The sequence below is a fragment of the Sinohyriopsis cumingii genome, chromosome 18 (assembly GCF_028554795.1).
Source record: "Sinohyriopsis cumingii isolate HCF-2022 chromosome 18, ASM2855479v2, whole genome shotgun sequence".
Lineage (NCBI taxonomy): Eukaryota > Metazoa > Mollusca > Bivalvia > Unionida > Unionidae > Sinohyriopsis > Sinohyriopsis cumingii.
The window spans coordinates 4,015,001-4,024,489 of NC_142978.1; positions in this window are offsets into that span (position 1 = coordinate 4,015,001).

The window sequence follows — 9,489 nt, forward strand, 5'->3', positions numbered from 1 at the left end:
CCCAGTCACATTATCCTGAGGGGCCCCGAGTGGCTGAGTGGTCTAAAGTGCTCACCGTTACGGATTACTGCCATCTCACCTCTGTCTGCGTGGGTTCGAGTCTCAGGCTGGATACGTGAGACAGATTGTCAGTACCTTCTCGTGGGTCGGCAGTTTTTTTTTTTTTTCGGGGCTCACCCTGGTTCTTCCTCGACCATTTATACTGGCCGCCCTGTCTAATCTATCTTGTGCTGAAAAATGGCGTTAAACCCTATAAAAACAACAACAACACATTATCCTGACACCAGGCCTACCAGTCCTAACACTAAACTCTTAATGCTGAGTGCCAAGCGAGGCACCTGTTATTACCATTTTTATAAGTCTTTGGTATGACTTGGTATGACTCGGCCGATATCGAACTCGCGACCTCCCGCATCAGAGGCGGATGTACTAACCACTAGGCCACCGGAGCGGTCATCACGAGAGTATATTCTGACAAAACGACACTTGCATGTACAGTATTCTGACGTTGTATACCCACCCACCCACCCCTAAACTCAATGAATATTTTTATCAAGTGGTAATGTCTGCATTTTAAACTTTCTAAGTAAAATGAATAACTTCCATTCCTTTGAATCAAAAATAAGATTCTGTACTTCCATTTTCACAAATCGATACAGGTCACGCTAATTTACCAGTCTATAATTATATCTATCAAATATGGAAGACAGCGATAGGAAATAAAATACATCTTTGAAGGGCCCCGAGTGGCCGAGTGGTCTAAAGCGCTCACCGTTCCGGATCACTGCCATCTAACCTCTGTCTGTGTGGGTTCGAGTCAAAGGCTCGGCTAGCGTGGGCATATGGGAAAGCCTGCCAGTAGCTTCTCGTGGGTCGGTGGTTCTTCCCTGGGTTTTCCAGGTTTCTTCCTCTACCAGTTATACTGGCCGCCATGTATAGCCTATCTTGTGCTGAAAAATGGCGTTAAACCCTAGAACAACAACAACAACATCTTTGAAACTGCACATATCCAGTCAGAGATAGATTGTATTGTAAGAAAACCTTACCAAAAGCGTCTAAAAGAATGACACTTTGTTGTATTTAAAGGTTTCTTTTACTGCATTATCCAAATGCCCACCATTTCAATGATAGTGAAAGATGGAGATGAAGATCCAAAAGAAATATCAGCAGATTTTACTTTTCAAAACAATATTACTTAAGCTAGACATCATCCGAATTGTACAGTACAACATTATATGCACCAAAATAAGTAATACATGTACAAAATGCAAGGATATTTATTGAGATTACTTCAATGATTACAATATCTCAGTATGTCTATGTCTGTCTGTGTGTATGAATGCATGCATGTAGATCATGTTGTTTTGTATTACAATGTACTGTTTTATTTTATTTAAACATTATTGTATTATAGAACCTTAACAGTGCATACATTGGTTCAAGATCTGGCCAAGTAACCATTACTTACTATTCACACAGAGAAAATCACTGTTCTCAGATGTGATATTTGTAAAGTTTAATTAATGATACAATGGAAGTAAGGCAAATTATATTGCTACCAATCCTGCACTCCAAAGGGATGACTCCGTCAAATCTCCAAAGATTTAACACTCCAGATATTGTTAAATTGTACAGCAATGTGGGAACCATTTCGACCTATTTTTCACATGGAAGACAAACCTTATCAAAAATAAAAATGTGCAAAAGTGTGAATGAAAAGTCGAGAAATTAAATGCATGTAAAATACCCTGACAAGGATGGAAACCAACAGCCTACTCCGATCGAAGCTATTGTGACCTTACTGGTTATCTTCAAACAAGCAAATGTCTTAAGAAATATGTTTTGTTGTAAATATGAATGACCTCCATTTTCCTACCTTTCTAAAATTACGTACCATGTCTTCAGAACGCAAGTTAATGCCCAGGCTCTACAAGCACTTTGTAAATTCTCTAAAAAAAAATTATCTTATTGTCTTTAACATAAATAGCATGTTTTATTAGTTTTGCGATTAATAAAGCAAAATAACAGTACATACCGTCACATAATGCGTCGGCAGATGTGAGTCTGTGCAGGAGTAGAACAAACAGCATTGGCCCTGATCTGGAAACGCATTATGCTACGGTAGAGAATGGTGTTTACAGTATGGTGAGATATAAACGAGTAAATACAGAAATGAATCTTTTTCATGAGCCTACCATTATTATGTTCCCATGTATATGTCATAATCTTTTCTAATAATGCCCATTGACAGAAACGGGTAATATAAACAGGGTTTCTTAACTGTTAATGAACTAATCCGATAAAACTTAAATAACCTTTACAATTTTGAAAATGCAACCTCAAAATAATGTCGACAAAATAAAGTGAAAAATAATTTACTTACAATTTCCAATACCTTATTATTTAAGGTTTTGGGGAGGTGAGAGAATGAGCGATTGTACTTTTATAATTGAATTCTGTTCGAGATGCTTTCCCGATTTGAATTGATTGTGTATTGCCATTATTTTACATTAAGCACTTGGGAAAACACCAGCAACAGCCACTAACCTACTGGAAACTACTGGCTAGCTTTTTCACATGCCCACATTGGCCGAGCCCAAGACTCAAACCAAAGCGGACAGAGGTGAGATAGCAGTGATCTATAAAAGCTAGCGCGTGTAATAGTTTTACAGAGTTCAAATGTTTATACAGATTACCATCAACCGTAGCAGTCATGATAACCATGACTGCTACGGTTGATAGTAAACTGTATAAAAGGTTGCATCTAAGTGAACACGAGGAATGTAAAAGGTCAAATGTCAGTCACGGTCATCATCCTCAGTTGAGTACAAGTTACATTTGTTAAATTATAAAATAAACAACACGTAGAATGTGTGACCGATTTCGCTTTAATGCTTCATCAGACTGAATTCAAACTGAATTCAATATCTTGCTTACGTCATTAAATATGTTGTTTCTAAGTGAGGAATGAAATAAACAATATGACATAAACAAGATGACGTCATAGCTTACATTTTTAAAGTAATTATCTTATACTTTAACGAATAATTTACATGGAGATGTGCATATACAGCAAAGATTAATGATATCTTAATACATAAAAATATATAAAACTGGATCTTAAAGCTACATATATCTCTACTGATAACTATATAAAAAGTTATTAATAAATAGAGATAAACAGTTTTAGTAACATTTGTATTATGTATAATGCACACTTATTAGAGGTATAGAAAATACATAAATGGAAAAGAGAAAGAAAAGAAGAAGAAAATAAAGAAAAAACGAAAACATATTAATAAAATAAAAATAAAATTACAAAGATAAATATATAAAATATATGTACTAATATAATTTGTACAGCTATTAAATAGGTTATTAGAACTCAATTTATATAATAAAAAATATGGTGTGCATAACGCTTACTATGAAGTAACAAGTATTACATTTGTTACGCTTCTGAGAAACTTTATTTGTTGCTTATTTGTGTTTATTAATTTAGTATCGTGCTATACAGTATTCCAGCTAGACAGAAATACAATGGAGCCCCTACTCTGCATCCAGTGCACTTGTAATCCAGCCACCATGCGCTTTAAGAGCCACCCACTGTTCCTTGTCCGTCCATCCGTCCATCCATCCTAAAGTTATGAATGTGAATATGCATGTTCTACCGTCACAAACATAAATCATAAATATCATTATTGCCATCGAGCCCTTGTAAACCACTGTTTGTTATTGTTTGTGTGCTTTTAGTATTTTAGTGTAACAGATTCAGTACAGTGATATCCAGTGTCCATATACATCTTGTTCCGTGGTACGCATGCTGAGTGAGTAATATGTAAGCTGCTTGCATTGCACGTGTCTAACGTGCAATCGCTAATTACATTATCAAGTTCCCTGATCCATTTTTCACTCCTCCAACGACTCTCCAAGAACCAACTTCAACGTCCGTGTGCAATCAATATTTTTGCAAATTGTATTGAAGAAAATGAATATTGAATACCAATAGACTAGTCGGCGCTGGGCTTCATCTTTATGGACTTGATCTTCGTTGTCTTCATCTTCTTCGTCTTCTTCATTTTCTGGTTTTCGTGTAGTCATTATCAAGTCTGATTGAATTACAAGAACCCACTGAGACGTAAGTGTTGTTATTTTTCTCCTACTTACTACAATAGCGCCCACCGTAATTTATTTGAAGTCCAGCGGCCACGGATATTAAAGGGATGGAGCGTTGAAAGACACCCAGGCCTATACAAAGTTGTAGTTTTTCTACAATAATTATTTGAGCTCAATGAATTGGTAACAGTTCGTTTCCTGTCGGGTGGAAATCCTATGTTCAGTTCAACGCGTGGACACATTACGAGAAATTCAAGGGCCGTTTCAACAACTTAAGAGTCCGCAGTAAATATTGTTAATGTACATTGTGATACATTTTAATTTTGGTGGCAAAAACAAATATTAAGTTTTGGTAAATTTGGTGTTGATTGCTGGTTACATTGTTACATTGTTGTACATTGCATTGTTAACTCTGTTGATCTACAGACTAGAGATTGTTCGGATATTAGCTTTCTGTCAACGGTGAAATCAAAGATTATCTGAATGCAAAAGGGCACTTCTAAACGGCATTTGCCCAGACGTCAAAATCGGCGAACAATTATTGCATTTTCTCAATTATGTCACAGAATCAACGAACTGTGTCGAGCTGTTTTAAAAATTGAACTACGACTCGCTTAAGTTGGAAATTAGCAGACGCACCTATAATAAACGAGCAGTGCTGGGACTACAGAGGCGTGCGGAATGCTGTCTTTCCTTGTGTTAAATTGTTACAGGTTAGAACTTCCATCCATTGATTCATGGACGGATACTCCAAATTTTCTTTGTAACGAACCATTGTGCTTTGAGGTACTAACATTAATTACTAGTGAAATATTATTACTTTGATATATTTTTTATGGTTATATGTCCACTGGTGTGTGGTGACCATTGTACGACATGCTGTGAAGATGTATGGTCACGTGATCAGTTTACAGTAGACACATATTGTTATTTATATCTTAAGTGATGATTTGATTTATGGTATAATTAGTATTTGATTATCCAATTGCATCAAATATCTAGTATTCTAGTTCTGTCCTGTTATTAAATAACCTAAACTAACACGTGAGTGAGAACGATGTATCAAAATAGTAATTGTAACAGTGTTGTAAAGTTACTATGTATTGTACTAATAGTTATTTCTATTTTGCTTCAGCTTGAGGAAGAAAGGAAAATTCTTTTCAGTTATGTATTTTGTCAGTAGGGTAATGTAGCATAATTATTTGTGGAGCAGTTACAATAGAATAGTCAATACACGTGATGGTAGTGACCTTCCAAAGAGAATCTGGTAGGTTCGATTCTCACCGGGGCTGATCTGTTAGTCACGTTTTTATCATTACGATAGATAAGAAGGATATATAGTAACAGACGGTTATTGTACGAGCATAAATGTGATATCTTGCGAGTTTAATTATTTTATTGTTAGAATTTTATTAAATGTCGGGAGGAAATTTAACCCGGACTGGGAGTATGTAGACCACTGTTGTGTGCGTTTAGTATTTTGGTGTTACATATTCAGTACAGTGATATCCAGTGTCCATATACATTATGTTCTGTGGACAATCAATTTACTTATTTTCCAATACCTTAATAGAACGTATGGTTCAGTTCAAAACCTGAAAGTTGACTGCTTTCCGCATTGTCCTTGTCATCAGACGCGTGATCTATCATTCCTTTGGCCCTTTGATCATATTCATACATGCTCTCAGAACCTATAATAAAGAACCATATTGAGAGTAAAAGGAAAACCCTTCAGTAACATTTAACATATACAAAGAAAATGCACCCATTTATGTACAAGGTAATTATCTGTTAGCATTCGGTCTCTAACAAAGTGCCTTCAATTCCCCTACTCTGCATACAGTGCCCTTTTAATCACACTACCATGAGCTTTAAAAGCCATCCACTGTTCCTCTTACGACAATCCATCCATCCATACTAAACTCATGAATGTTCACTCCAACTACTCTCCAAGACTCAACTTCCGAGTACAATTAATACTTTTTAAATTGCATCAAAGAAAATGAATATTGCATACCAATAGACTACACGGCGCTGGGCTTCATCTTTATGGACTTGATCTTCGTTGTCTTCATCTCCTTCGTCTTCATCTTCCTGGTTTTCGTGTAGTTATTATAAAGTCTGATTGAAGTACAAAATGCACCAAGTAGCGTTGCTATTTCTCCCGTATCAGCGCTACACTTGCTACAATAACGACTGCCGTGATTTATTTGAAGACCAGCGGCCACGGATATTAAAGGGATGGAGCGTTGAAAGACACAGGTCTATACAAAAGTTGTAGTTTTCTGCAATGAATTATTTGAGCTCAATTAACTGGTAACAGTTCCGTTTTTGTCAGGTGGAAACCCTATTTTCAGTTCAACGCGTGGAAACATTTAAGTTTCACGAGAAATTCAAGGACAGATTCGCGAGAATATTTTGGCAAAATGGAACTAATTTTGGCGCAAAGATTTGCTTTATGTGATTTTATTATGAAGATTTTTAATGACGCTTTGATTAGAATTAATATAACTGAATTAATTTGGTAAATCTTACGTATTGTTTGAGGTATTAACATTAATTACTTGTGAAATAGTATCGCTTTGATATGTTTCATGGTTATACATCACTGGTGGTGACCATTATACGACATGCTGTGATGATGTATAGTCTTAAGTGATTATTGCTTCATGGTATAATTAGTATTTGATTAGCCAATTGCCCCAAATATCTAGGGTCAATTTTAGTACTGTCCTATTCTCATTATAACCTAAACTAACATCATGGTAAGAGTGACAATAGTAAATATGACGTATCACTATAGTAATGGTAGCTGTACTCAAGTTACTGCTATGTCTTGTACTTCAGGCTAATTAATAGTTGATATTCCTTTTTTCAGCTTGAGGAAGAAAGGCAATATTATATTCAGTTATGTATTTTGTCGGTAGTATAATGTAGCATATTTGTGGAGTTACTATAGAATAGGGAATAAACGTGATGGTAGTGATCTTCCGAGGAGAATCGGGTGGGTTCGAATCCCACCGGGGCTGATATGCTAGTCACGTTTTTATCACTACGGTAGATAAGGGTATACCGTAAGGACATTTAACACAGACCGGGAGTATGTTAACCACTGTTATTGTGTGGGTTTAGTATTTTGGTGTTATGTCCAGTGTACATAATATATGATGTTCTGTGGTACACATGGTGAGTATTGAGCTATTTGCATTGCACGTGTCTAAAATGCAGATTACATTAACAAGTTCCCCGTTTCATTATTCACTCCTCCAACGAATCTCATAACAATGTTTACAAACTTTACCTTCCTTATCGAAGTATCCAATTTACTAAATTTATAGCAATAAGTAAATTTTAAGTTATGATTTGAATAGGGGATAAATCAATAAATGTCATTTAGAAACAGTAGTGAGCAAGACAAAATAAATCATGAATTCCCCAAAGCAAATAAAAAAGATTTAAAATAACTTGCACGATTCCTGTGTTTTAATTATCCTTTGTCAGTCTATTCGTGTTCGATAAAAAATACACAGGCATTGCATATTTGTCCATTTCTTTTCTCCATTTTTAAGCAATTTTCCATGCATGGTACATACTTGAGACTTGCAGTAAACCGTGAAGTGGACGATTGTGTCCAGCAGACACAACAGCCACTACTCTTCTCAAAACACTCGGGGTTCATAGTAGCACATTTATACTCGAAGCCTTAACTTTAAATGTAAAACGGGTTATGTTACGGACAATTATATAAGATTAAAAAATTCTAAACTACATTGCTTACTAATGAGTTTCTTATTTAAATGTAAAACTTTAAGTACTTACACTTATTTAATAACTTTCCGATTTATATTATTAGTATAGCTTAATCACTTGTTTGAATACTGAAGTTTATATTTCTATAGAATGTGTATATTTTACATTTGTACTTGGAGGGTGTGAATCTTTTTCATATAAAATATTTTTCCATACTAAAATGTACATAATGTTTTTCATATAAAATATTTTTCCATACTAAAATGTACATAATGTATCAACGAAAAGAAAAGTTTCAATTCAGTCATATTTAATAGACAAAATGTTTTACTAAAACAAATGTTACTAACACTTTTAATGAAATATCTATTCAAATTTTAATTATGTACATTTTTTATAAACAGAATTTTTTACTGCTTTTGGAAATGTCTCCTTTAACAGAACAGGAGTTTGTCTATCTATGAACAAGGGAATTTTACACGGTTCGTCAAAAACTCCATGGTGCCGTAAACAGCAATGGAGATCGAATAATCTAAAAGAAACGAAAGTAACCGGGCACAAAAAATACCATATCGAATATTTTTCTATCTTATTACTAAGTTAAAAACAACACGTTATGATCAGTATCTAAAGTCCAAAATGACACGGTATCTCTATGGTCTATTATCCGATCAGTCTTAGACAAACACTAGTACCCGGGGGTAACTGGTCAGAAAGGACCGGTACGGAAAAGCCAGAGTTAAAAAGGCGTCCAAAAAGTACAAGGACGGAAAAGGCCCGGGTTAAAAGATTGAATAAATAAAAATAATAATAGCAATATAATAATACAATAATATAATAATTATAACAAAGTGCATGCAGCTATCGTTTCAGGAGTTTTCTACAACCTATATATATATATATATTCACCTCTTAGGCAATGAGGGGCCCCGAGTGGCCGAATGGTCTAAAGCGCTCACCGTTATGGATCACTGCCATCTCACATCTGAGTTCAAGTCTCAGGCTCAGCTAACGTTGGTACGTGAGAAAGCCTGCTATTAGCTTCTCGTGGGTCTGTGGTTCTTCCCGGGGTTTTCTTGGGTTCTTCCTCCACCAATTATACTGGCCGCCATGTATAGCCTATCTTCTGCTGAAAAAAAGGCGTTAAACCCTACAACAACACAAAAATCTTAGTGACGTTTTTACAGATATTGCCAAGACATTTGAGCTGAAACAAATGAAGCAATGGTCAGTGAGTATCAACACCAGTACTCAAATAAAGCACTGATAGCAAACAGCATCCGGTACAGATTGCGAGGTCAGTATTGGGAAAGAATATGCGATATCGTTCTATATTTCACACTTCCTTTTTATGTTTTGTCTCCTATTTATTTAAGGATGCTCATAAATGAGACGCGAATACTAAGCTCTGCAATCAACTCTTTTTCCCCATGCCTCCAGTCTCACGACCTTGATGTGTCATATGATTTTCTCAGTTTTTTGTAATGATTAGAGACACTACCCCAGGCGATTATCGGTAAACTCGGTTATATTTGTGCCTCGTTCCTCTTTCCTACTCATAACGTTTTATACATCATCATTTATACTTTTTCCATTGCACATGTTTTAGTGAACGTTCATCAT